General features: G+C 41.8%; 1 protein-coding gene across 4 annotated transcripts in view; it reads left to right on the forward strand.

Moving 5' to 3' along the window:
• Window positions 1-26888, forward strand: part of LOC126191190 (centrosomin-like) — a 417752-nt gene that overhangs the window by 99769 nt on the left and 291095 nt on the right. The gene's annotated exons all lie outside the window — the stretch shown is intronic.

Raw genomic sequence — 26888 nt, forward strand, 5'->3', positions numbered from 1 at the left:
TGACCGTGTGTGACGCTGGGCCCGGCTTTCCTTTCGTATTTCAGACGGTAGCCCAGCTAGCATTGGTGCCGTGTGTCAGCGCGCTGGGCGCTTGATTTATAAATAGAATCATTTAGAGGGGGCTCAGGGCGCATAATACACATCTGCGCGGCACATTGTCTTCCTGTTCGCAGCTGGTGCGGTCCCCTCGCTGTCCCTGCCGTTTTCCCACCAGCCCAGCTGGGTGCGACTTCCATTGGGCCACCAGCCCAACGGCTGTTGCCAGTTTGCCGTTAAACACGGAACTGTGGGCTCTGCCATCACAAACGCTGTAGCTATGCGTCTCGTAACTTAGTATGAGCATAGGCTTGTAGTAAGAAGTAGCTACGTCTGATAAAATCGTGTTCGTAGTGTGTCAATTTGTCAAGACACTATCATACACACTCCGTATAAAAAAAATAACGGTTGGTGGTATCACAAGACAAAGAAGATAAAATACCGATATTGGTCTTAGCCACAGTAAACGTTTGCAGCATTTGTGCTGTTGCTCGTCACTGTCAGCAGTGGCGCCTTTTGGACTAAATTGAAACGTGGAACGTCACACGTCGTACTACCGATGTCTGTGTAACTTCATGAAATTATAATCCTTTCAGAGACAGCAAATGACGTGGAAGATCCGTAAAATGGAATGCATATTGTCACGAAAATACATTAAGAGATGAACAACAAAAAAACCAGGGGAGGCTAATAGAGTGTAGTCTAATTAAATCAGATAATACTGATTTAGATTGGGGTGAGAGGCAGTAATAGCACTAAACAAGTTTCGCTATTAGGGCAGCATGTTATATCGTATTTACTTCTGCTGTTAGACTGGCGCAATAAGGATAGCTTTTCCGGAAAAGATAATTTGTTGTTGTTGGTGGTGGTGGTGGTGTCTTGAGTTCGAAGACTGGTTTGCTACTTTATCCTGTGCAAGCCTCATCTACTCCGGATAGCTACTGCAACCTGCGTCCATTTAAAGCTGCTTGTTGTGTTCATCTCTTTGTCCCCTTCGACAGTTCCCCCCCCCCTCCCCCCCCCACACACAATTCTGCCAATAAAATCATGATTTTTGAGACAAGAGGGTACAAGCTATTGAAACGTGGTATTACAGAAGAATACAGAAGGTTAAATGAGTAAATCGGATAAGTAACGAACTACTGTCAGCTGATACAAACTACATATCCTGAGGCAACTAAGAATACACGATTTGGTAATGAAGAGAAAGGGGGGGGGGGACCGTAGAGGGACTGCAGGGATTAAATACATTAAACAGGTTCAAATTGGCGTGGAACACGGTAATTATGAAGGGATGTAGAGCCCGTTACAGATTTGTGTCCATGCACGGAAGACCGCAACTATTTGCTTTGATGTTTGAAGATCAATGGCAGTGTGTCGCACACATAGCAAGTAAAGTTAAGACTGATAACCCATATAAATTACGAATTGTTAGAGTATGTTAACACATTTTCTGCTCCCGTTTTCATTTCTGGGCACTTAAATCAGCACCACATGCGGCGTCGTCGTCGTCGTCGTCGTCGTCGTCGTCGTCGTCGTCTTCCACAATTTGTATATGCCATTGAACTGTACCAGGCTCTTAACACTCCTGCATTCTAAATAATTCGTAAGGTTAAATCGATGTCTTTACATCACTTCATTATTACACGCTATAGCAGACAAGTCAGCTTTTTGCTTCATATATAGATGGTAGCTCTCGACAGGCCTGCAGGTGTAATACATATATTTTTAACATAAGAGTGTAATCCCAAAAGTAAGGTCTCCTATTTTTCTATAAGTACATTGACCTGTTTGTTTCTACAATGGTTTACATCAGCTTACAGCTTGAACATTTAGCTATTTTTCGACATAATCATCATTTCTGTCGATGCATTTTTGTAGACGCTGTGGCGGTTTTTGTCTGCCCATGTCATACCAGGTCGCCGCCATGCTGTTCAAAAAGTTATGAACCTCTTCTTTCACCTCGTCGTCAGAGCTGAATCGCTTTCCGGCCAAATGTTCTTTTAACCTAGAGAACATTTGATGGTCACTGGACGCCAAGTCAGAACTATAGGGTGGGTGGGTGATTGTTCCACTGGAGCTGTTGCAGGAGAGCTCCGGTTTGCCTATGCGCGAGCGAGTGTTGTCATGGAGAATGTGTACGCCCGTGCTCAACATTCCTCTTCTCCGGCACTGAATTGCCCGTTTGGGTTTTTTCAGAGTCTCACAGTACCTGTCAGCTTTAATTGTGGTCCCAGCGATTCAGCTCCGACGACGGGGTGAAAGAAGAGCTTCATAACTATCTGAACAGCATGGCGGCGAGCTGGTATGGCATGGGCATACAAAAACTGCCACAGCGTCTACAAAAATACATAGACACAAATGGTGAATGTCGAAAGATACCTAAATGTTCAAGCTGTAAACTGATGTAAACCATTGTAGAAATAAACAGGTCTATATACTTATAATAAAAATAGGAGACTTTACTTTAGGGATTACCCTCGTATGTTGCCGTTTAAATACCGGTTAATTCGCGGACCGTGTAAGACATACCTTGTCTGTTTGCGTACTATACCCTTGGTGTAAGCATTATCTCTGCAGTATGGTTGATGAGAGCGTCCAAATCGGTAAGAATCGAACTTGACTAGCTGTGAATGCTTTGCGGTCGATACCAACTATAACTATACGACAACAATTAATTATTGCTTTCAAATTTCAACAAATATTATTTCAAACTCATTTACATGTGACATTTCAGCTATTGTTAACTCGACGGATTCACTACTGAATCTGTAGACGCACTAACAAGTGTTCTTTTTCTAACTAAAAAGCAAACAATACTAATCGACGTAAATCGATTTCTATAGACTTAACTACTCCGTCAGTCACCTCGTCAAGAGGCCTCCTAGAATGCGCGCATAGGGAACTACTCCGTCAGTCACCTCGTCAAGAGGCCTCCTAGAATGCGCGCATAGGGTATCTTCATAGTACGAGCACCAAATCAACACATTAGTATTTGATACATTTTCGATTTTACGTGTGTTGGAGTCTGAATTTTACCCAGGGGCGACCAGACTCTAGAAACGTGTAGTCCATTAGTTTGAGGGAGTACAGTAGAGCATGAAACAGCGATTCGTTTCACTTTCTTTTTCCCTGACCACACTGCTTTTTTTTCTGACCGTGGAATGATCTACCAGAAAGTGAAAGAATTGTTATTTTAAAGTTGTTTCAGGCTTTATGATGTTTTCACACAAATAGATCTAGTGTGTCAGCGCTCATTCGGCATGCTCCAGGTTTCATGCAGTTCACGGGAAACACTCGCAAAGGGACGGTACGGAGTGGCCCTCCTCGATTTCCTTCATACCTAAGGGATCCGAAGATCAGTGGCAGTTTCCTAAGAAAGTACGACGCATTTATGAAAAAAGAAAAATCAGCTTAGATGATTTCCGAGCCTTTTAAGTGTGAAACATTTACTGATTATTAACGAACCAATAAAACCCAGATTCCTTAAAGAATTGACCTCCCATGAATAAATTAAAGTGTCAGGTACTTTGCAAATGAGTTAATGTGTTAAATATTTGACGTTAAGCACGTAAGCTAGAAAAAGTTTAGAAAGAATTTGATACACGCGAAATGCCTTCTTGTTAAAGTTATGTAAATCAATAATAGCGTTCAATCTCTAGAAATAAATTTGATTTTTTTATTCGATGTTTCACATTTTTGTACGTTTGAATTAATTATGAATGCCTGGATTATTAAAAATAATTTAAAAAAATAATTTCACATTTAATATTTCCATTTCTTAATAAAAATCGAATTCAATGAAAGTAAAAATGCTACTAGCGAGATTCGGACTTGTGATTTTATTATTACAATCAGATTGCGGTGCGTGCTGAACTACCGAAGAATTCCTTGACGTGCAACAAATGTTTCAAACAGCTTTCGGAAATCTTCTAATCTTCAAAGACACTTTTTCAAGTTTTATTTTGTTTTTACTTTATTGCCTGGTGCTGCTCTACGAAATTGATCTCCGGTCCCTGACCTTCAAATGCCATTAAGTGTGAAGAGAATAGCAGAGGGCGAACTCCGTAAGCCCCGCTTATCAGTACGGCAGGTTGTTTAAAAACTCTGTGAGCAGTCGATGTGCTGAAATATTTTCTATATCACTTTCATATAAGCCGGAAGCATAGGCAAAAAAATCCTTCCAGTAATCAGGTACATATTAAAGCACATGGATGCAATAACATATTTTTCCACACTGTTTTCGTAGCTGACTTCTCTAATTCTGTTATAAGGAACGAAGGAACTATGTGGATCCGAAATTACTAACGTTGGATGGCTCCTACCGTTTGCAAGTCGAGTGTCTTAATCACTGTTCCACCCCCCGCGATGTGTTTGCGCCAAATAAACGTTAAAGTTGAACCCATACTGCGACTTGTTACTGGCATGGGATATGTTGACGTACCTAAACAATGGCGTCAGCTGATTCAGTTAATGTTTCCAGCTCGCTAAGTGTTCTTATGGTTTAGGCTCTTTACAAAAGGTAATTCAGAGAACTAGTATTCTTGGATAATACATCTGCCTGTCTGGGCTTCTCCATTGCATTGCTGTAGGGTTTTCAGTGCCTCTTTCATGCATTTATCGCCTGTGTAGCCGCCTCTGGATCTAGTGGGCGTACCCAAGAACAATGTTATATAACAACATTAGTTTATACTACAGGGTGTTCAGTGAATTTATAACTAGTTGTCATGGTCTTAACAGTGCTAGGTCCTTTACTGCGAGAACGACACTATTTTGCGAAATGCACTAGGCGCTAAAACAACACGTACCTGTATGATCATGCAGTTGATTCTTATTTCAGCATCCACGATCGGTAAATACCCTGTGCTGGTAATTTTTCGCTGACATCGAAGCTAGTTGCAGTGTGAAGGAAGTATTATCAGGAAAAACTTTGTGTTGAAGATGTTCGTGTTACTTATCACGTGTGGGCTGGATATCTTCCTTGGATATTCACAAGCTGAGTAAGCCGTCATGCAATTTTTGAAAATTAATTATTGTAGCTAAAAACAGTTCACATGAGTGCTCCCCTCCCTCTTCAATAATTCCCGGCTGCACACTCTTTTCATTTTGCCTACCCCTTTTCTTGGAATTCGCCATTCGAGCTATTATCTAGGGTATTGCTCGTAGCTGTGAATAAAGAAAATACACTAAAGCAAATGAGACATTAAGTTCGAAGCTCATTGGTTGCCTTGGCTGCCTTAACGCCTTATAAGCAGTTCACAGATTAGTCTGTACCTGGCAAGTTAGATAGTTCGGACCGTACAGAACAGTAGACTCCTCCAGTTTGACAAGCACCGCTACGGTCGCAGATTGGAATCCTGCCTCGGGCATGGGTGTGTGGGGTGTCCTTAGGTTAGTTAGGTTTAAGTAGTACTAAGTTCTAGGGGACTGATGACCTCAGAAGTTAAGTCCCATAGTGCTCAGAGCCATTTGAACCAATTTTGAAGTTTGATAAGCGGCGTTTTGTTTATTTCTTTGACACGCGTAGGTTTAGACAGATATGAATTAGCAGGAGAGCAGCGAAGGCGGCCTGATTGAGGTGCACTCTGTTTCTTTCCCGTATCATAGCTTGTTCTGTCAGTCAGTACAGAGTCTAGAAGGACTACTGCTGTAAGCAAATATAACCTGGCATTTTGAGAAGGGGAGGGGGCAGGGGATACTAGGGGTATAAAGCCCATGTCACATGGATTAAAATTTGTTGCAGCTGTACTAGTTGCGGCTCTGAAGCAGGCACTGTTGACTTTACGCTGTTAGGGCCCAAGGAGCTTCGCGTGCTTTCAGGTGATAGATCCGATGCTATTTTCTTGGTAATTTCTTTCATTACTACCTGCGCTGGCCAATCGAGAGCCCCTCCGGCGTCTGACGTCACAATCTGGAAGCGCAGTCACGCTAAAAGACGATCGGCTGGAGTTAACTACATAGTGCTTTTTAATTACCGCGAATGGCTCCACAGTGGATTGCTTGATTCAATCTGCACAGACGAAAGTCGTACTTATACGCCGAGAAGAGTTCCTTTACAGCAATCAAATCTGCGTGCTCCGTGTCTCGATAGGCCAAATGCATCTTGTATCCTATTGAAACATCATATGCCACTAGCGTTGTGGCACACTTAACACGACGCTTCAAGCTGAGACGGTAATTCTCACTGGGACACTATCCTAAATTCTCCGCAAAGCCTATACAGTTCTGTCGTTGCAACGTTACGCCTGTTGTCGACGAGACTTCGAAGCGCGATCTTCTTCATTTTCTACAAGCTGCTGTATTTTGGTTGCCGCGAATAGTAACGGATGTGAGGGAAAGGTTACCAGAATTTGTCAGAATAGTCTGTCTTACCGGTTAGCGCCTACTTACTTCCAGTCCAACAAACGATGTACTGTACTCTACTGTAACTTAACGCTGCTGAAAGAGGATTGTGTAGACGCGGGAATCTGTACAGGTCGGCCAGAGTTATTTTCGGGGAATGCCAATGTTAGTTATCCAGTAATTCTACTAGCAGCAGCATCATGTAGTAGTTAAGTAGTATTTTGTAATCTGTAGCAATAAGATATCAGATTAGAGTATGCAGAAACTTAAGGCGACCGTTGATCGTCTGTAAATCTCCCCTGTACTAAAAATGCGTGACACAAATGCTACTTGCTTTTAATGTTGCCTACCCTGCAAGAACAGCCTACATAAGAGGCTCGGGTTCCGTAAGCTGTAGAGGAGCAAGTTTCGCCGTACGTTTGTTTGACGGCGCGCATCACTGTTGGCTAGCAGCAGCTGGGATGACTAGCTTGCCTGCCAAAAGCTGTCGTGCCGTCTGAGATCTACGGAAAGTTATTTACAGCCAAAAGTTTGTTTAAAGTGTCGACGCTCGGATGATACTAGCGCAGCTAGATATTGTTGCGTTGAGCGATGCACAGTAAGAAGAAAGTGTCGTTGGGCAGATGCGCGTAATTGTAGGCCTGTATATTGCGAACGTCAGTCTGCCACAGAATTATGGTACAAAGTTTTATGCTCGCGCATTGTGATGGTTCTGGAACGCTAAAAAATTATCTCGAAAAATGACGTGGATTCCGGCAATGACCTTGAGAAATGCCGTAGACTAGGCCTTACCAATATCTGCGCTCAGAGAGCAGCAACCAAATCTTCTGAGCGCTCTGACTTTACCACCACTACCACTACAGCGCTGCTCTGAGCAGCAACGTGAGACGGCTGGATGCTGTATGTGCGGGGAACTTAGGAAGACGTGCTTGCAAAATAGCGCGACTACTTCTGAAAGGCGAATATTGCAGCCTACATTTATGAGGGAGATTTTATCAACAGTATTTATCTTCTAGTTGTTATTATTACGCCAAAGGAAATTTAGTTAAATAAGTACATTAGGTAGGTAGTGCTAATACAGTAAGGTGAAGTGCAAAAATCATTAGATACAGGCGTTTGATATAAAGTAGTGATGTTTATAAATTTATGTACATTTCGATTTTAGACTATATAATATGTCTGGAACTATGGTTCGTAATACAAAAATATGGTGTTAAGAAGACTGAAATCTGTTAAATCCGAAAGTTGTCGGCTTTCTCAGTTTCATAACAGAAGAAAAAGTTAAACCAAACACTGAAGTAACTTTTAGCGACTGGTCTGTGTACTCGAGGATTTTGCTCTTCGGATAACATTTTAAGGAAGTCTTGTAAATTTCTAGACTGAAGAAACAAGTCATTGAGCGTATATGAGCAACCAAAAGTGAAACAAGTTTGACATATAAATCGAAATCAGTCTTAAAATTGCAGAGTTTTCGAACTTCTTTGAGAACACATGATAAAATGTTTCAATAATTGAAACCAGTCATGTCTAGTCCGCAAATGACTGCCTTGAGTTCTGGGAAATGATTCATGTCATGAACTTGAAGATGATTTTTCCATATGATTAATTTCTGTTTGATAACATCAATCTTGTCCACCTTATCTGTTACCAATGATTCCCTCCTTGTGTAAAGACTTCATGAAATCAAACAATGGGTGATGTACACCATAAAATATATTGTCACTTGGCTCCATACAGCCCTCCCCCCACCCCTACCCCCCAAATAGCAGCATAAAGTTCAGCCAGCATTCACTCTTGCTCGTCAGAAGACAAACGCATCATACCGTCTTAGTGACCAGTTTTGTAATGACGTTCCAGTGTAAGTTTTTCAAGCTCTCAATAGCTCGCTGTCATATTGAGTACGTTGCATGGCCTTCTTTACTGTAACACAGTTGGTATTGTTGGCAAAGTGTGACAAGTCGACGGCGTCCGGCTGCAGCCTTTGCCTGTTCCTCCTCGTCCCTCAGACCCACTCGCTGCTGCACTGGTAGCGGTAGCCAGGAGCGCTCGCGGAGCGCTGTTTGGCCAGGCTTGCTCTAGGCAGAGGCGCCCTAGGTGATGCCTCAAATATGATCAGATACAATTCCGCACTGTCGATCAGTGAACAAAATACGAGCTGTATGGGTACTGTACCTGATTCGTGACTGGATTCTGGATTTTGTAAGAGACCGAACTTAATATTGTATTGTTAACAGGTCGAAATAGACATATGCTGATTTCTGCAACATCCCAAGGGAATGTCAGAGGGCCGTTATTGATTACAATGTATATGAATGATCTAGTGGATAACTTAGGAGGCTGCATGGGATTGTCCACAGAAGATAGCATTGGCTGTAGGAAGATTGAAGTGCCAAAGAAAATGCAGCAAGGCCCATGGAGGAGCAATGATTGGTGCATTGACTCGCAATTCGCCCTGAACACAAATAAGTGTAACGTATTACGCATAAATATACGAAGAGATCCATTAACATTCTATTATGCTGTTGGCTTAAAATCACTGGAAATAATAACAAGTGTAAAATACCTAGGAGTGACTGTCCGGAGCGACTTTAAACATACTAATCACATAAAATAAACTATTGGGAATACAGATAAACTGAGATTCAGTGGACGAATCTTGAGGAAATGTAATTCATACAAGTGATGTGGTTTACAAATACGCGTTCAAACTATTCCGGAATGTTTTCCATTTTGGAATGCTTTCAAGTTGTGTTTGTAGAAGAAATGATCCGACAGAGCGTTTAGTAAGCGCGAGAGATGCTCAACGAACTGCAGTAGTAGACTCTACAGGAGGCTTTCTGCATCACCTAGAGATTTACTACTGAAATTTGGAGACCGTACGTAACAAGAGGAGTCGGGGCAGCATATTATAGTACTTACTCTAACACACCGCTCGCGTACACACGTGTGTGTGTGTGTGTGTGTGTGTGTGTGAAAGAAACAGGGAAGGAGGAAATGATGGCGAAGCCATAAGTACTGTCCGCACGTACCGTAGGATAGCTTCCAGCAGATTATAGCTGTGATGTAGGAATCTGTGTTCAAGAACTTGGATAAAGAGGCAACACGCTAAAACAGTGAATTTAGTTTAGTGTTCTAATCAAACTTACTGTCTCCATTTTCAGGTATCGTGTTAATGTGTCATGATTCAATACAATTTGACGATAGTAATATCTTAAAGATGTTAGAAGCACATAACGTCTTGATACACTAGAAGATGCATTTAGCCTCAAGATACACAGGATACTTCAAACGCTTGCCAAAATTTCAGCACGCTGAGATGTTCGTTGTAATAATGTAGAAAACTCTTCTCATCGTGTAAGCACGTCTATTCCCTGTATACGTTAAATGAAGCGATAATTGTCTTTACTCCCCTGTGGAGCCATCCTCGGTAATTAAACAGCACTGTGAGATTAATTCCAAACGGTCGTCTTTCAGCGTGACTGCGCTTTCGGATTGCAACGACAGTCACCGATAGGGCTCCGGATTGGCCAGCGCAGATAACATTCAAATAAATTAGCGCCGTATCAAACAAGCATAAGAATACAAGCTTCCTAGAACCAAGCAGCCAACAGTCAACAGCGCGGCTTGGGAGCCGTATGCAGTAAACTTGCAGCTAACGTTACTCCGTGTCACACGGGCTTCACATATTCCAGAATCCCCCCCCCCCCCCCTCCCCCTAGCCACCCTTCTCAAAGTACCAGTCTATAGTTGGCGTATACTAGCAGTCCCGGCCAGGCTCCTATAGGACATTGCTCTCTGACGGTCTGCTTCCTCATGGAGATAAAGACTATTCGCCTGTGTGCAATGGATCTAGTATACACATGTCGTTACCCATCATTTAAACTACTGTTGTTTACTGATGAAAGGGCTTACTATTGTTTGCCATAGGACTTGAGCGATATTTCCTAAGCTAAGCTCTTCTACAGACTTATATGTAGTCTGAACTCTTACCTAAACTGCTTAGTTCCTTTAACAGTTCCATCCTAAGCAGCCAGCCTTGAAAAGAAATGCAGGGTATTTCTCTTTTTTTTTTTTTTTTTTTTTTAAATTCCGTGTTGACAATGAAATACTTCAATTTAAATTTTTTGTGATCAAGTTAATCAACTCTTAGAAGTATTAACACCTATGTGTGTATTAAAGCGTTTTGGTGAAGTTCATAAGTACTTTCTGAACCACCATCAACAACACAACATGGATGATTAAAGAAAAATAATTGTCTTATGCCGCAGCTCCTGAATTGTGCTAAGCGAAATTCCCAGCATGATTGCCTATGCACCTTTATTGATAATTATTCTAAATATGTTGAAATCGTAACAGCACCCTGAAGTAGTACTTGCTAACCTTAGCAAAATTTTGGATAATGTTGTATTTTGTCAAGATGCCACTCATTTTCTTGGAAAACTGTCAGAGGTTTGTAGAGTCCTGGACCTTTTACGAGTAGACAGCACAAATATAGAACAAGTTGACGAACTGTGGCACGGATCTTTTAGAAAGCTGTCATAGAACCCCATAAGAACATAATAAAAAACCTAAAGGAAGACATACTAGATCCCTTTCACTATCTTAACACGAAGAAGTGGACAAAACTTGCTCATAGAGATGCATACAGGGTGGGTTGCAAGCTTTGTGTGATTTAGGATTGCTGTTTCTGCTAATATTTCTGCCACTCTATTTTCTGGTTTAATTTTAACATTGTTCCATCCAGACAGATGGTGGAAGATAATGGAGCTGAAAACAGCACAAAAAAGAAGTTTACCGACAGGATTTATTACTTTGCTGAAAAGACTCATTTCTTGTCCTGCTAGCACTGCATTCGTTGATAGACTCTTTTACTCATTTTGGGATTGTTTGGCCGAGAAATGCTTACAAAAAGGGCTAAATTGTACTTTATTGTAATTAAGATTGTACATAAAGTTAAACTTTTTTCTGGAAGTGTGTTGGTTAACGTGTGCCTTATATTGCAGGAACATTTAAAACTCAATAAATTCTTGTAACAGTAAATGGTTGCCTTCAGTGAATGTGATTGCTCTTTTTCATTTCGTTAAGGCTAACTATGCAGCATTTTGTATATTAATTTAATTTTGATAATTGTAGTTCAGTTTTTGGTGACTTTTAAATATTTTTTAACCTTGTTGTTTTGTGAGTCGCGTTAAATTAAAACAATCCTGTAACTAGTCAGTATTGGACGTTTATCGCTTTGAGTTTGTGCCGTTTGAACTATTTCCGTGTTAACATAGTTATCATGTTTGACTTTAATACTTGGGCTGTTGTACAGCCTAATACAAAGAAAAATAGTCGACAACAGATAGGACAGTTCTTAGAGGGCATTGAGATAGAATTACCAGTAGCGCCCATTAGGAGATTTGAAGGCATTGCCCTTCGGCTACCATTAACCGGTTTCGCTGCTGGCGCTCATTTCTAATAGAAAGTCCAACATGGCCAGCATGTTGTACACGTTTGCGTTACAGCGAGAAACTGGTACCTCTAGTTATACGTGCTTTAAAATCGACATGGGACTCCATCGTGCTGCAAAACGCGTGCCGCTTCAATTGCACAGGATGGCAGTGGCGTCCCAGTCGTCTTCAACCCCCTGCCTGCTCTAGAAACTTGCCTTGAGAAAGCACCAAACATAATTCTCGTCTTGCCGCTCTGCTCTCCACAATTTGCCACAAGGTGGTGGTAGTCGCTCACTGTGGCTATTCCGTGGCACGTCTACACACTTCACGTGGCGCTGACAACGAGAACACATTTGCACATACGAGCGTGTGGTGGACGGAGGTCACTTGGAACTGGGACAATGTCGTTTCCTCGCTTGCCAAAGAAAGTGGAACAGGCGTCACAATAGATCCTAGCGCCAGCGGCCAGCTGTGTGCACAGATTCTGCACTCGTCTCCATAGGCGGAATGTGTCTTTTTTTTTACATTTACAGTGTTCGGGTAAGCGTGAACTGAAACGCCGTTAAGAGATTAAAAGTGTGTGCCTGACAGGGTTTATAATTGGAAGACTTGTCTTTCACGGAGCATTTAAAGCTACCAGTGTGTGTCAAAACATCCGACACTGCTGTGAACAACGAAACATTCATTGTGCAAGTAACTTTCCTGGGTGTAATGTGTTGTTTGGGTCTTTTTCGACGTAATGATGGCTTGAAAGGGTTCCAGTCACACCGCTCACAAGATACGACGCTACGGCCGAAAACCTTTCAAGCACTACTTCCATCGGTAGCTAAGCCAGTTCCCCGCGATATCCTCTGTTCCAGCTGAGACAGTACAACGTGTCCTGAGAGCCTGTGTGAAGTACGGAAGCTAGGGGAGGGATACTGGCAAGACTGAAGCTGTGAGTGCGGCACGTGAGCCCATACTCTTTTCGTTCCTTTGTCTTCAATAATTTCCCAGCACCTCTCTTCTATTCTGGAATTCTTTTTGCCAGATCAACTTTTTTAATAGGTTGTAACTCTAAGAGTTCACGTTTTTTCGCGTGAGTCATGGTACTCACACAAAAGCTCCAATTATTTCCACTGTTTTTAGTTAAGTACTACCTATACAAAATGTGTTAAATGATAACTCAAGGAAACCATCAAGCAATCGGATTTTTGTAATTTTTTATATTTATGGTACGTTAAGTTCACAACTCAAATGTCGATATTCCTAAGTAGTTCGATGCAAGTTTCCGTGGAACTTGAGTAACTATATCTCCCTAAAATAAACATGATTTTTGCGACAACCAGTGTGGCTCACTAGGTATACTTGGAGAATGGTAATGAGGTAATCAATGGATCACTGGTTCAAATCGGAGTGGTCTTTTTTTATTTTTTCATTCAGTTCGAATACCAACGTCTTAAATATAAAATTCACCAAATATATGCTAATTATCACAAATTTAATTTAGTTTCATGAAAAGTGCACGTCTTTTTATGATTACACATCGCACACGAAATTCCAGTTTCCATTGGAGATATAAAACTGTCGATTTTTATCGAAAATTGTTATTTTACGAATTTTTAACATTTAAGCAGTCTTGATTAACAGTCCTTCATATGATCTCGATAACAGCGATAATTAAGAATTAATATTTGTAATCAAAATTTTAATTTTGCGTGCATTATTTAATTGGAAACAAAAAGACATGCATTTTGCTTAAAACTAATATATGCTAATAAGTACACACTTGAGGAATTTTATATTTTGTGATGAAGGTATCCGAAATGAACGAAAAAATAAAATTAAGAAAAAAAACCATAGCGAAGTTCGAACCAGTGATCCATCGGTTACATGATTACCATTCTCCAAAGGTACCGGGTGTACCACACTGCTTATCATTTAAGTCGCCTTCATTTTGGAGAATTGAAGTTCCCTGCAATAGTTCAAAGTAAGTTTTCTCGAGAATTTTTTAGAGTTGCATCGAATTGCTTAGGAGTATTTATATTTGACTTCTGAACTTCACGTATCATGAATACAAAAAATTACAGAAAACTGATTGCTGTTAGTCTTATTGTAAGTTTGATTTGTATGACTTGATAGGTTTGCTTGCTTTATGAAGTTAAATGTACTATACGTAGATATTCCTTTCATTATAACTCGATTGTACTTCAGACATAGTGGTAACCTAGTCAGTAATTTCATCGATAAAGGCCGATAAAAGCAAGGAAACCCCACTAAGCAACGTATTCTTAGTTCCACTTATAAATTTGACAGGATGATTTTGTGCCCATACTTCGTGAAATTTGTAGCAAAAGTTAATAGGAAAAAATCGCTATTTTTTGTAAAAGCATGAAGTCTTTCATGCGTGTTACAAAAGCTACGGATGACCACAACATTTAAAACGTTTTCAGTGTATTTCGTGATGTAATAGTTAATTATTAAATTTGCTATTGAATATTCCATGACTAAAATTTATTTCCTCAAGATTTCAAATCTCAACGAAACTAGACTCTTTGTGAACGTTGAGTCCCATCTTATTGCTCATTTTGGATTGCATTACCAGTTATTTGAAGGAATGATTGTGGCACAGTAGTTGTTTAACATAATCAATGAGCAAATACGCTCTGTGTACCGCTCGCGTTTACTCTTTGAAATACTGCTGCACAGGCCCACCTCTCAAAATCAGTTCTCCCCCCCACCTGTTTAGCACATTTTCATGATGATCTGTAGTGATATCCATTTATTGATCCAAAATTTCGTGCGAGAAGTGTTCGTGTGATGACTGGTGACCATTTCTATAGAAGTACGAATAATTTTTTTAATGATTGTGCGGTACACTCCTTACTTTCTCCGTAATTCGACTCAGTAGCTAGTTACATGATCTGCCATCTAATATGGATAACTTCTTCGTAGCACCACATTCTAGCAGCTTCTATTCTCTTCGTGTATGAACTATATATCGACCAAGTTTTACTTCCGTACAAGACTATGCTGTGTACAAATATTCCCAAAAAAAGAATTACTAAAACTTAAATTTGTATTTCATGCTAATAAATTACTTTCTCAGATTTTTTTTAGCCAGTCTGCATTTTACATCCTATCCATTTCGAACATCGTCAGTTCTTCTGCTACCTACGTAGCAAATCGGTGATCTCAGGCGCTTTAATTATCTTATCCTGACACTTCAGCACGCATGTGCTTATTCAGTACAGGTACTCAGATTTTCTTGTTGCAGTCTAGCTCGGGCGTCTTTCCTCTCCGTGTCAGTTGGAAGTTGGAAGAGGGGTGCGGTGATTTTTCTCGGTGCAAGCCGCCGGCTCCATCGCAGCTGCGAAATTAGCCGTGCGCAGTAATACAGGCCCGGCCGGCGCCGGCTGGCCGTGTCCGCAGTCCCGTCGATTACAAAGTGCAGGGGTCAGCGGGAGAGCCAGGGCCAGGGCTGCCCCTCCGTCTCATCACCCTGTGCACCGCTAATTCTGGAACCGACCCAGCGGCCGAAAGACTGGTAGCGTCATTTGATGTTTTTTGCTCCTCTTCCTCCTCATCACTTCAAGCAGTAGTCCCATAACCTGTTCATTATCTTTCTAGTCACATCTTCCGTAGTCTTCCAGGATGTCGTTTACGTTCAGTGGTCAGTAGTTCAGTGTTTCGTTGATCTTTCTTCCGGCATCTTATCGGCCTGTTCCAGCCGTTTTACTCATTTGTTTTATTAATTCGATAACAGGGTAATTCTCCAACGCCGGCCACAGTGGTCGAGCTGTTCTAGGCTCTACAGTCTGGAACCGCGCGACTGCTGCGGTCGCAGGTTCGAATCCTGCCTCGGGCATGGGTGTTTGTGATGTCCTTAGGTTTAAGTAGTTCTAAGTTCTAGGGGACTGATGACCTCAGAAGTTAAGTCCCATAGTGCTCAGAGCCATTTGAACCATTTTTGAATTCTCCAACATCAGTCATTCCTTCATTTCCAACTGATCCTTTGGTGCATCTCATAAATATGATTTCAGTGTTCTGTGTAAGCATAATTCTTCTTCCTTTCGTATTCTCAACGATTTTGAGCCGTATGTGAAAAAAAGTCAAAACTTACCAAGTGAGGCGGTGCCTGACATCGAGCAGTGCATTGGCCTATGTTGATGAAGTGTGCGTGAAGTACTCATCCGAAAGAGCACGAACGTGGTTCGAATCGAGGACTGACACTGGACACTGTAGCAAGTAAGACATCTTTGTCGCTAGGACGCAGCGGTGTAACCCCCGCCGCCCCGAGAGATGTATGGCATTAGTCCCAACTAACGAAGGAGTGACAGTGCACGATTTTGATGAAGCTAGGCCGATATATGAAGAGGGGGCATAATACTGCAATATTTTGTTATCGCCCAATTTCGCTTTTAAGGGGTAACACACGCCCCGAAAGGTGGCACAAAGACATATGGGGCTTAAAGAAGAGATTCTCGACTTCTCGCTCCAAACGAACCGTTAGTTTCTTTTAAATCTATAAAAAAACGCGTGGACAGTGTGAAATAAAACCGTTTTGAGCGTCGTAGCGGAGGGCAAAAACATCTGGTGACCCCTAAGGGCTCGGTGGCACAGACACAGCCGTGGAATGTATACGGCTTTCGATGTTGGAAGATCTTTCTGACAAGGGAACCTTCCCATCGCACCCCCATCAGATTTAGTTACAAGTTGCCACAGTGGTTAGGACTTGAAAAACTGAACACAGATCAATCGAGAAAACAGGAAGAAGTAGTGTGGAACTATGAAAAAAATAAGTAAAATACACAAACTGAGTAGTCCATATGCAAGATAGGCAACATCAAGGACAAGGTGAGTTCGGGAGCTCCGTGGTCCCGTGGTTAGCGTGAGCAGCTGCGGAACGAGAGGGCCTTGGTTCAATTCTTCCCTTGAGTGAAAAGTTTAATTTTTTATTTTCAGACGTTTATTATCTGTCCGTCCGTGCGTCCGATGCGAGGTAACTGCGCCGTAGTATGGGGACGCTACACCTAAACAAAACATATGTTTTGACAGAGCACAGGGAAAATTGTGCGACTGTGAAACTGTTGCGTTCTTTTTTTTAGAGTTTATGTGACAAACTCTTATGTTTTCATCACTTTTTTGGGAGTGATTTTCACATCCACAAGAAAACCTAAATCGGGCAAGGTAGAAGTATCTTTTTACCCATTCGCCAAGTGTACTAGTTAGGTGGGTCGACAACATATTCCTGTCATGTGACGCACATGCTGTCACCAGTGTCGTATAGAATATATCAGACGTGTTTTCCTGTGGAGGAATCGGTTGACCTATGACCTTGCGATCAAATGTTTTCGGTTCCCATTAGAGGGGCACGTCCTTTCGTCTACCAATCGCACGCTTTTGCGGTGCGGTCGCAAAACGCATTGAACCAAGGACATCACGTTCCGCAACTGCTCACGCTAACCACGGACCACGGCGCTCCTGAGCTCACTCTCTTCTTGATGTTGCATATCGCGCATGGACTACTCAGTTGGTATATTTTGCTTACTTTTTTCATAGTTCCACACAACTTCTTCCTGTTTTCTCGATTGATCTGTGTTCAGTTTTTCAAGACCTATCCACTGTGCCAACTTATAACTAAATCTGAGGGTGGGTGCGACGGGGAGGTTCCCTTGTGAGATTTGCAGATCTAGTTCTGTTGAATGACATCATACTCAACCTCCACTTGAGAAACAATACAATCAACCTGCAGTCGCTACTACATAATAAATTATCTTCGCCAAGGCCTACCAATGTTCTGAAATGTGCCTGATACAAATTAGGATATTTAGAGGTTCACCCCTGACAAAATCGTACTGAATTTTGCTTTACATTGGCTTCTCTATCATGTGTATTGCGTGGAGAATTTCGTTTATTTTATGTGCATGATGTAGAAAAACATTGTTTTAAACATTTCCTTACATATTATCGTTTTTGTAATCATTTTTATCGTAATAATGAGTTACTTATTTTCAATTAACAAAATTAAATGAAATGTCGTGTGGCGAGGGCCTCCCGGCGGCGGGTGCAAGTCTTTTGAGGTGACTACACTTCGGCGACTTGCGCGTCGATGAGGATGAAACGAGGATGATGAAGTCGACACAAACACCCAGTCCCTGAGCGGAGACAATCTCCAACCCAGCCGGGAATCGAACCCCCCCCCGGAATGACAAGCTGGCGCGCTGTCCACTCAGCTAAGGTGGCGGACACTTAACAGAATATACCCATGTGACACGGCAAACAAACAAAATGAATGTAAAAAGTAAAATAACAATTTAAAACATAAAACAAATATAAATGAAAGAAATAAATTCAATAATAGTGAATATTTAGGTATTTTAATTAGGAATGTTGAAAATGCAGACGTAGCACATTGTGTACAGTTTGTTTTCCAGAAATGGCATTTCAGAAACAAGCTTTATTACACAAGGCTGTATGCGACTGGGAAACTTCTTTAATTTATCTGGTAACAAAAGTTCCCTTTTTTCAGAATTAATCAATGGTGGTGCGATATTTTACAAAAGTTCTGGTTATTACAAAAGTTGATAATCAAGTTTTCAAGAATATTAATTACATATAAACTTTATCAAAACCATTTTTTATATATCTTCGTTTCGAAGAGAGCTCCGTAAACTCAAATGCCAAATTGCGTTTCGTGATATCCTTAAAAGTTAAGTGAGACTCGAACAAATAATATGTATTGCACTATTTTGCCCCTCCTACACACCCGCCAAGTTTCATCAAGATCGTTTGACACATCGAAATATTCGCTGGTAAGTGGACTCTGTAAACTGTTAACATCGATTTTTCTGGACTGGCACAGACAAACAAGACATTTCATTACTATCGGGTGGCTCGCTGTATGACCTTTGTTTTTTAACGATAGTGTCACGAAAACTGGAGAAACGCCATCGTAGGCAATAATGACCTGGGACGAACGGACACAGTCAGCTGGCTACGACGCGCTACATTTTCCCTTCACAGCAGTCTCTCTGATGCTCTGCAGTAGAGGTAGTTTTTCTTCGCCTGCGTCGCGTTTTTTGTTTACCATGTTTCGTATTGAGGACTGCTGCGGTTAAGCCCCTCTTCTTCGCCGTATACTTTTCTGTATTGCTTCTCTGCAGCAAGAATACCGTAGTGTCTATTAACAAAACAATATAGCTATACAGTACGTTCAATTTTAGATCTGTTGGAACCATATGACGTGGAACAGATGCAGCGTAATTACGTAAGAATAATTTGTAACTTAACTTTCTTTGAATTGGTAATTAATATTGTCACTATTTGGTGTACTGAAAAGGTAATTATTTTGGTAAAGGACTGTCCTGAGTTTGTGAAATTTGGACAACGGTTCGTGGATATGTTAATACATTATACTATGTAGAAAATGCAACAGTTAAAGAAGAGGGACATAAGAAGTACGTAGTAACATGAAATGAACGTGATAAAAGTATTTTCCATGGAACGAAAAAGCTGTTAGTATCGAGAAAACAAACACTGAGCACAGAAAGCTACTTATAAAAAAGCTACGTTTGGAAAACTGCTTTGTAAGAGTATGAAAGATTGACAGTGGGGCAGACAGAAACGCTTAGATGCCTTTGGAATTGTGGCGTTACAGGAGACTGTTTAAAGATCAACTGGACTGACCAAGTTTGAAATAAAGTCGTTCTGCAACAGGCCAATAAGAAAAAATGCCTGGTAAAATGTGATAAATACACACTCATATCTAGGTGCCCTGTCAACGAGCCCCTCCACCATCCCTTAAAAACTACAGTTTTCAGTGGAATCACACCATGTCATAATGTGAACAACCATTATCTCTCTTCGATTCGTTAGGTTCTTTATCAGATATTTTATTTCTCATTTCCCCATTACAGGAAGACTTCATTCTAAACTCAGTCAATCCAATTAATCCTTTTCTATAACACCACAATTCAAAGGTATCAAAAATTTGTGTACTCCACTGTCCCTGTCTCAAATCCATATAGCCCCGTTTTCAAAAGTAACTTTTTATAAATAGTGCCCTGGCCTCAAGTTTTATATTTTTTCGATATTACCAGCACTTTCCTTCTATAGAAACTCTTTCTTGATGCTATTTTCATCAACGTTAGTACATTAAGATAGAAATGTTTGTAGAAGCTTATCTTGCACTATTGGGTATTTGTGACCTATCCAGAAACCAGACTGTAGCCGAAAGTCATGAAAGTGAGGAGTTAGAGACGTGTAGTAGTGTATATTCTAAGTTATTAACGCCACGCGTTAAACATGCTATAAAGCAAATCAAGGAGAAATTTGGAAAGACAAAGTTAAGTGAAAAGGTTGACCTATTTACTGATTTTATCAGTAATTGCAAATGACGTAGAAGATCAGTTAAACGGAATGGATAGTCTCGAAATTCGAATGAAATCTCATGGTATTGAGAAAATTCGGTTAGGAAATCAGAGAGATTAAATTAGAAGAGGTTTACTATTTGGGCAACAAAATAATTAACGGTGACAAAATTAAAGATGATATAAAATGCAGACCGGCAACAGGAATGAAAGCTTTCCCGAAAAAGCCAAATATTTTTCATGTGTTATATAAATTTATTACCAAGTCTTCCCTGTAATTCTATGGAGTTCAGCGCTTTGTGGGGTAAAATGTGGAAAATAAGCGGTACAAACAGAGATGGAATGGAAAATTTTGATATGTGGAACATACAGAAGTATGCTGTAGATAAGATGGGCAGATCAAGTAACTGATGAAGAGATCCTGATTCGTATAGAGTAGATACGAGATATATGGCGCAATTTTGCTAAAAGAGGGGATAGATTGACACGATAAATTCCGAGGCATCAACACACACACACACACACACACACACACACACACACACTTGTATACAATAAGCAGGATCAGTGAGATGTAGGGTGCATTAGTTATGCAGCTAAGAAACTACCTTCACTGTATAGACTATTGCGAGCTTGAGTTAAATGTTAGTGTTGACGCAGAGTGGGCAGTAGTTGGACTAATAGCACAGCATAGCGCACGGCGACACGAGACCTATTTAGCAGTAGAAACATTAGGCTTTTCAGATCTGAGTGTGACTTAAAAGTTGGGTGAAAAGAACCTGCCAGTTTAGTGGCTCGAAGAGGTCGTCTTTTGTACCTACAGAACAGCAATTTTTTTTTTCTTTCTTCTCTCTTTTTTTTCCCTCGAGAAGTGTTAATGCTCTCATTCATCTCAAGAAATCTGCTGCGGAAACTCATGGTCTGCTAGCAAAGTGTGCTTCTGTCGAAAGCAGTATGCAGGGATTGGTTTCGACGATTCAAAGGGAACGGTTTTGAGGCGAGTGACAAATTGTATCCTTAGCGGTGTGGTGTACCAAGAGTTGCATCAGCCGAGTCAAAGAGTGAATGCCGAACGATACGAACCACAATTACTCAATTTGATTCGCTCACTTGGAGCAGTCTCCAGGGGTATGCTCAGAGGCATGACAAAGTAATTGTACTTCGTCAGTGCCAAGCCACATGAGTTAAATAGAGTGAAAGAAACCGTGAAGGGATTTTGGTTAGATGTCTTACCCCATCCGCAATATTCACCCGCCTCTTCCTATTACCATTTGTTTCGGGCCATGCGGGATGGTCTATCTGAACAACAGTTCAAATCATTCAACAATTTCTAATACTGCCCCCTTGAGTGGATCACCTCAACAGAATCTGATTTAATAAGAATTGTTTTTGCCCGAAAAGTGGCACAAAGTAGCTGCCAAAGGACGCTGCTTTCAGTAGATCATCGAACAAACATCTAAATTAAAGCAAATATCTAATATTGTAGAGTGTTTGGATCACATCAGTATTCGGACTGCTGCCAGAAACAGCCTCACAGGTCAGTTCAAGGAATACATCTGAATCACGGTTCTACGGTTCAACTGCAGGTGCAAGTGTTGGTAAATCGTGAGTCTGTGAGGAAGTCCACGGGCTGAGGAGCCAGACGGAAGTGTGTGGCTACACGCGCGTGGACACCCGCGCGGCACGTACCGAGTCAGCGTGGGCTGCGTGTTATCCTGCGGAGATAGGCTCCGTCCGGCCGCAGCTGTGCCGTGGGCGCACCAAGCCTGCCGCTGCTTCGAGGGACCTCTTCTGTAATAATGGCGCGTCTCCCTAGCCCTCAACGCTTCCCCTTTCTTGTTGTCCGCATCTCGAGACCTGTGGTGAGGGAGTAGCTAAAGTTCCTGCCGTAGGTACGTAACACCTATGTCTTCTCTGGTCGTGTTCCCAGCATGCAGCGTCGGTCGTGTGCGTCGTTTCGATCACTCGTGTTTACATAGCAGGCGTAGTTTCTGACGTCTACATGTATGCTTTGCGATCACCATGAAATCCGTGGCAGCTGGTATTTTCTTTCCAACCGTGAATGGAGTCAGAGGAAAGAAATAATTGTATTCCTCTTTGCAAAATACCATTAATCTCATTTTGTCTCTAAGTGATCGATGCGTAGGATACTGAAGAGTCTTCGTGGTTCCAAACTAGAAGCAAAAAATGTTCAAATGCGTGTGAAATCTTATGGGACGTAACTGCTAAGGTCATGAGTCCCTAAGCTTACACACTACTTAACCTAAATTATCCTAAGGACAAACACCCAACACCCATGCCCGAGGGAGGACTCAAACCTCCGCCGGGACCAGCCGGACAGTCAATGACTGCAGCGCTTAGACCGCTCGGCTAATCAAACTGAAAGCTATTTCTCGATATGCCTTAAGTGATTTTTCCCCAGATGAACGGCGTCTTTCTTAAGTCTGTCAGACGAATCTTCTTCATTCCCTCGAATCAACAATTGTGTGAGGATTCGCGCGTCATTTAAAAATTTCGTATACATTCGAAGTCTTCTGTCTTGCCCGATGTGGGTCTCTTACACTCGGGCAGTAGTCCAGTACGAACCGCACGTGTTTTAAAAGCGCTCTCTTTCGCAGACAAACGCCAGTTTCTTTATAAACTGCTGGTAAATCGAAGCCCGCAGTTTGCTGTAGCTACTGCTGGATTTATAAAAGTACTATTATTTACATCAGTTGTTATCATGTCACGTACAAACATTTTACAAATCTTATTTGGGGTCTTTTATGGGTAAATTAATGTAAATCGTCATACGGACAACTCGTTTGCCAATAAGCCAAATTTGTGAAAACAAATGAGCATGTGTCTTGCTGCTAAGAGTGTACGATTGGCGCAGAACGCAGCTAGGGTGTCGCGCAGCAAGTTCGGTTAACCAGTTCGTTGGCGGATTACTTTTCGTGTACCATCAAATTATTTTGAGAGAGGTAACTAAAGCAGAAGGCACACAATGCATATCAGCTGTCATAAGTAGTCGCAATACTAAATTTTTTTCTGGTCAGATGTTCAACTGTATTGTGTAGATAGTAGGGCAGTTGATGAAATTTAGATATTCTTTTTCCAAAAGGCAACAAGGTTTTACCATATATCGGTATCAAAGCGGCAATATAGAGTACCAATATTTTTAATTTATAATACAGGGTGATTCAAAAAGAATACCACTACTTTAAAAATGTGTATTTAATGAAAGAAACATAACCTTCTGTTATACATCATTACAAAGAGTATTTAAAAAGGTTTTTTTTTTTCACTCAAAAACAAGTTCAGAGATGTTCAATATGGCCCCCTCCAGACACTCGAGCAATATCAACCCGATACTCCAACTCGTTCCACACTCTCTGTAGCATATCAGGCGTAACAGTTTGGATAGCTGCTGTTATTTCTCGTTTCAGATCATCAATGGTGGCTGGGAGAGGTGGCCGAAACACCATATCCTTAACATACCCCCATAAGAAAAAATCGCAGGGGTAAGATCAGGGCTTCTTGGAGGCCAGTGATGAAGTGCTCTGTCACGGGCTGCCTGGCGGCCGATACATCGCCTCGGGTAGTTGACGTTCAGGTTTCATAACTAACCTTTTTCGTAGGACTCTCCATGCAGTTGATTGTGGAATTTACAGCTCTCTGCTAGCTCTGCGAGTCGATTTTCCTGGGCTGCGAACAAATGCTTGCTGGATGCGTGCTACATTTTCATCACTCGTTCTCGGCCGTCCAGAACTTTTCCCTTTGCACAAACACCCATTCTACGTAAACTGTTTATACCAACGTTTAATACACCACCTATCAGGAGGTTTAACACCATACTTTGTTCGAAATGCACGCTGAACAACTGTCGTCGATTCACTTCTGCCGTACTCAGTAACACAAAAAGCTTTCTGTTGAGCGGTCGCCATCTTAGCATCAACTGACGCTGACGCCTAGTCAACAGCGCCTCAAGCGAACAAATGTACAACTAAATGAAACTTTATAGCTCCCTTAATTCGCCGACAGATAGTGCTTAGCTCTGCCTTTTGTCGTTGCAGAGTTTTAAATTCCTAAAGTTGTGGTATTCTTTTTGAATCACCCTGTATATATTTTCACAATTTTCGAAAATGTTGGAAGTTGTTCTTTTGAAATTGTGGTAGGACATAATTTTACTTTCACTGCGTGAAGGCGTTTTACTACTTTTGAGCTTTCATCACGTCCAATCTTTCTCTTTTACTGTGTGAAGCAAGTATATACGACAGAAAAGAATAACTCTCATTCCTTCAAATTCTTGCTCTAAGAGGACAGGCAGGCTGCCTGCTTGTGATGTACAGAATATCTAATAATACGTTAATACTTAAATATAGAGCTCTAAAACCGGAGGTATATTTACAATGTGCAGCCGATATTTTTATAAGCAGGTACGTCGATATTTCTTCCGCCGGATTATCATTTTTTCGATGCATGGAGAGCCGATAATATATTTAAATATGGATGTATCGAATTCCCGAGATTTTTAAAAATATCAACAGTCCTAGTGAGTAGCATGACTCGATGGCTATGTCGGGTCTCTACTATAAATCCAGCGGCGTGTCTCCAGTCCTCAGACGGTTCTAAGGTGTTTTCTGTCACTGTTGGCGTGCCGTGCAGATCAGACAACATTCATTTACGTCAAAATAGGCTACTGGTCCGTCTCATCTAGTGGTCCAACACTCCCAGTCTTACCCTACTATCTGGTTCTCAGAACCATACTGTCTTAAACGTGTAAGGTATTTTTGATATTTAATGTACAATATGAGTAAATGAATACCAGAAAAATAAATATCCTACGTCAGTATGCAAGTGAAAGGGAAGAGGCAGAAACCCTGTGCTGGGAGGTAGCCTTACTTCTCTCGAATAGCACAAAACGTGCCGCCGAGTGCTCTTATCGTAGTTATCGGCAGCGATTCACTTCCCCTTGCCAGCCAAATTCTAGAAATGAAAATATCTTCCACCTCTGAATCAGATGTTACCGTGAGCTAGTGATTTCGACAAGTGATTCCTAATGTTCACACTCTTCTGAGAAACTGTGATGAGATGGTCTGGCCTTTCATAATTGAGAAGTTTTTGTCTGTATTGCTAAGCCAGTAGCAGAGGAATCCTGTAGGTGGTAACAGAAGTCGGACAGGTTTCCATCCAACCACGAGGACAGTTCACAAATGACTCACATGAAGTACGTCGTCACAGTCGCCCTGGGGACATCCGAGATATCCTGTAACCAATAAAAAATGTAATTTATTTGCTGGCACATTGTCCCAGTCACGACAGCTTCAGCACGGCCATCATTCAGATCGGAGGCGGGCATCTTATTCAGGACCATAGTGCGCAACACTAAACGGCTGTATTGAGCCGGGTGACAGGAAGCTGGAAGCGCCAGCGTAGTTAGCAAAACATGTTACGCTGAGTGTGAGGTAGGAGGGAGCTGTGAGAGATCTCGATTGCAGCTGGTTGGACAGGTTTTGGACTCTCGAGCGTGGATTTAGATATCGAGCAGACTTTTGCGGCTTTCCCTGTTGACAGGCGGTCGTCATCTGAGACAGCTGTTTGCGTAAAATTGTCTCGGCGGATGTTGCAATGTCCTACTCGATGTCACCGCTTGCGTGTCCGTTTCGTTTTCGTCTAGACGATTTGTGCCATAGACCACTTTCAGTAGAAACTGTATCAGTATTTTGTTCAGATGCCTGTCACGATTTAGCGGTGCAGCAGCCAGGCTCACAAGTATTAACATGGACGTTTGGTTTGAATACCAAGAATGGGTAACAAGGCAGGGTTCCATTGGAGGTAATATGCCCTTGCCTTCTTTCGACCTTTGGACGGACAGGCCCAGCCGTTTGGGGGGGGGGGGCGGCAACAAGTTAATGTGGACTCTGAACTAAGTTGCTACTTGCCATGCTTCCCATATACAAATTTGTGCTAGACGTAATTATAGATATAATCTTACATAGGATGGAATGACGTACGTTTAAAATCGTAGTGAGACACACACGCATATTGGTACACCTGCCTAATATCGTGTAGGGCCCCTGCGAGCAAGAAGTAGTACCACAACACGACGTGGCATGGACTCTACTAATGTCTGAAGTAATGCTGGAGGGAATTGACACCTTGAATCCTAAAGGACTGTCCCTAATCCGTAAGATTACGAGGCGTTGGAGATTTCTTCTGAAGAGCACGTTGCAAGGCATCCCAGATATGCTCAATAAAGTTTGTCTGGGGAGATTGGTGGTCAGAGTGTTCCTGGAGCCACTTTAGCAATTCTGGACGTGTCGCATTGTCCTGCTAGAATTGTGAAAGTCCGTTGGAATGCACAATGGACATTAATGGACCCGCTGACAGGTATATCACATCGAATGAAATTTTCACTCTACATTGGAGTGTGCGGTGATATGAAACTTCCTGGCAGATTAAAACTGTGTGCTGGACCGAGACTTTAACTCGGGACCTTTGCCTTTCGCGGGCAACTGGTGGAATTAAAGCTGTGAGGACGGTGCGTGAGTCGTGCTTGGGTAGCTCAGTCGGTAGAGCACTTGCCCGCGAAAGGCAAAGGTCCCGAGTTAGAGTCTCGGTCCGGCACACAGTTTTAATCTGCCAGGAAGTTTCAGGTATATCACCTATCAGAGTCGTACCTAAACGTATCAGGGTCTCATATTATTCCAGCTGCGCACGCCCCACACCATTACAAAGCCTC

This window comes from Schistocerca cancellata, chromosome 6, assembly GCF_023864275.1.
Source record: "Schistocerca cancellata isolate TAMUIC-IGC-003103 chromosome 6, iqSchCanc2.1, whole genome shotgun sequence".
In the NCBI taxonomy this organism is placed as follows: Eukaryota; Metazoa; Arthropoda; class Insecta; order Orthoptera; family Acrididae; genus Schistocerca; species Schistocerca cancellata.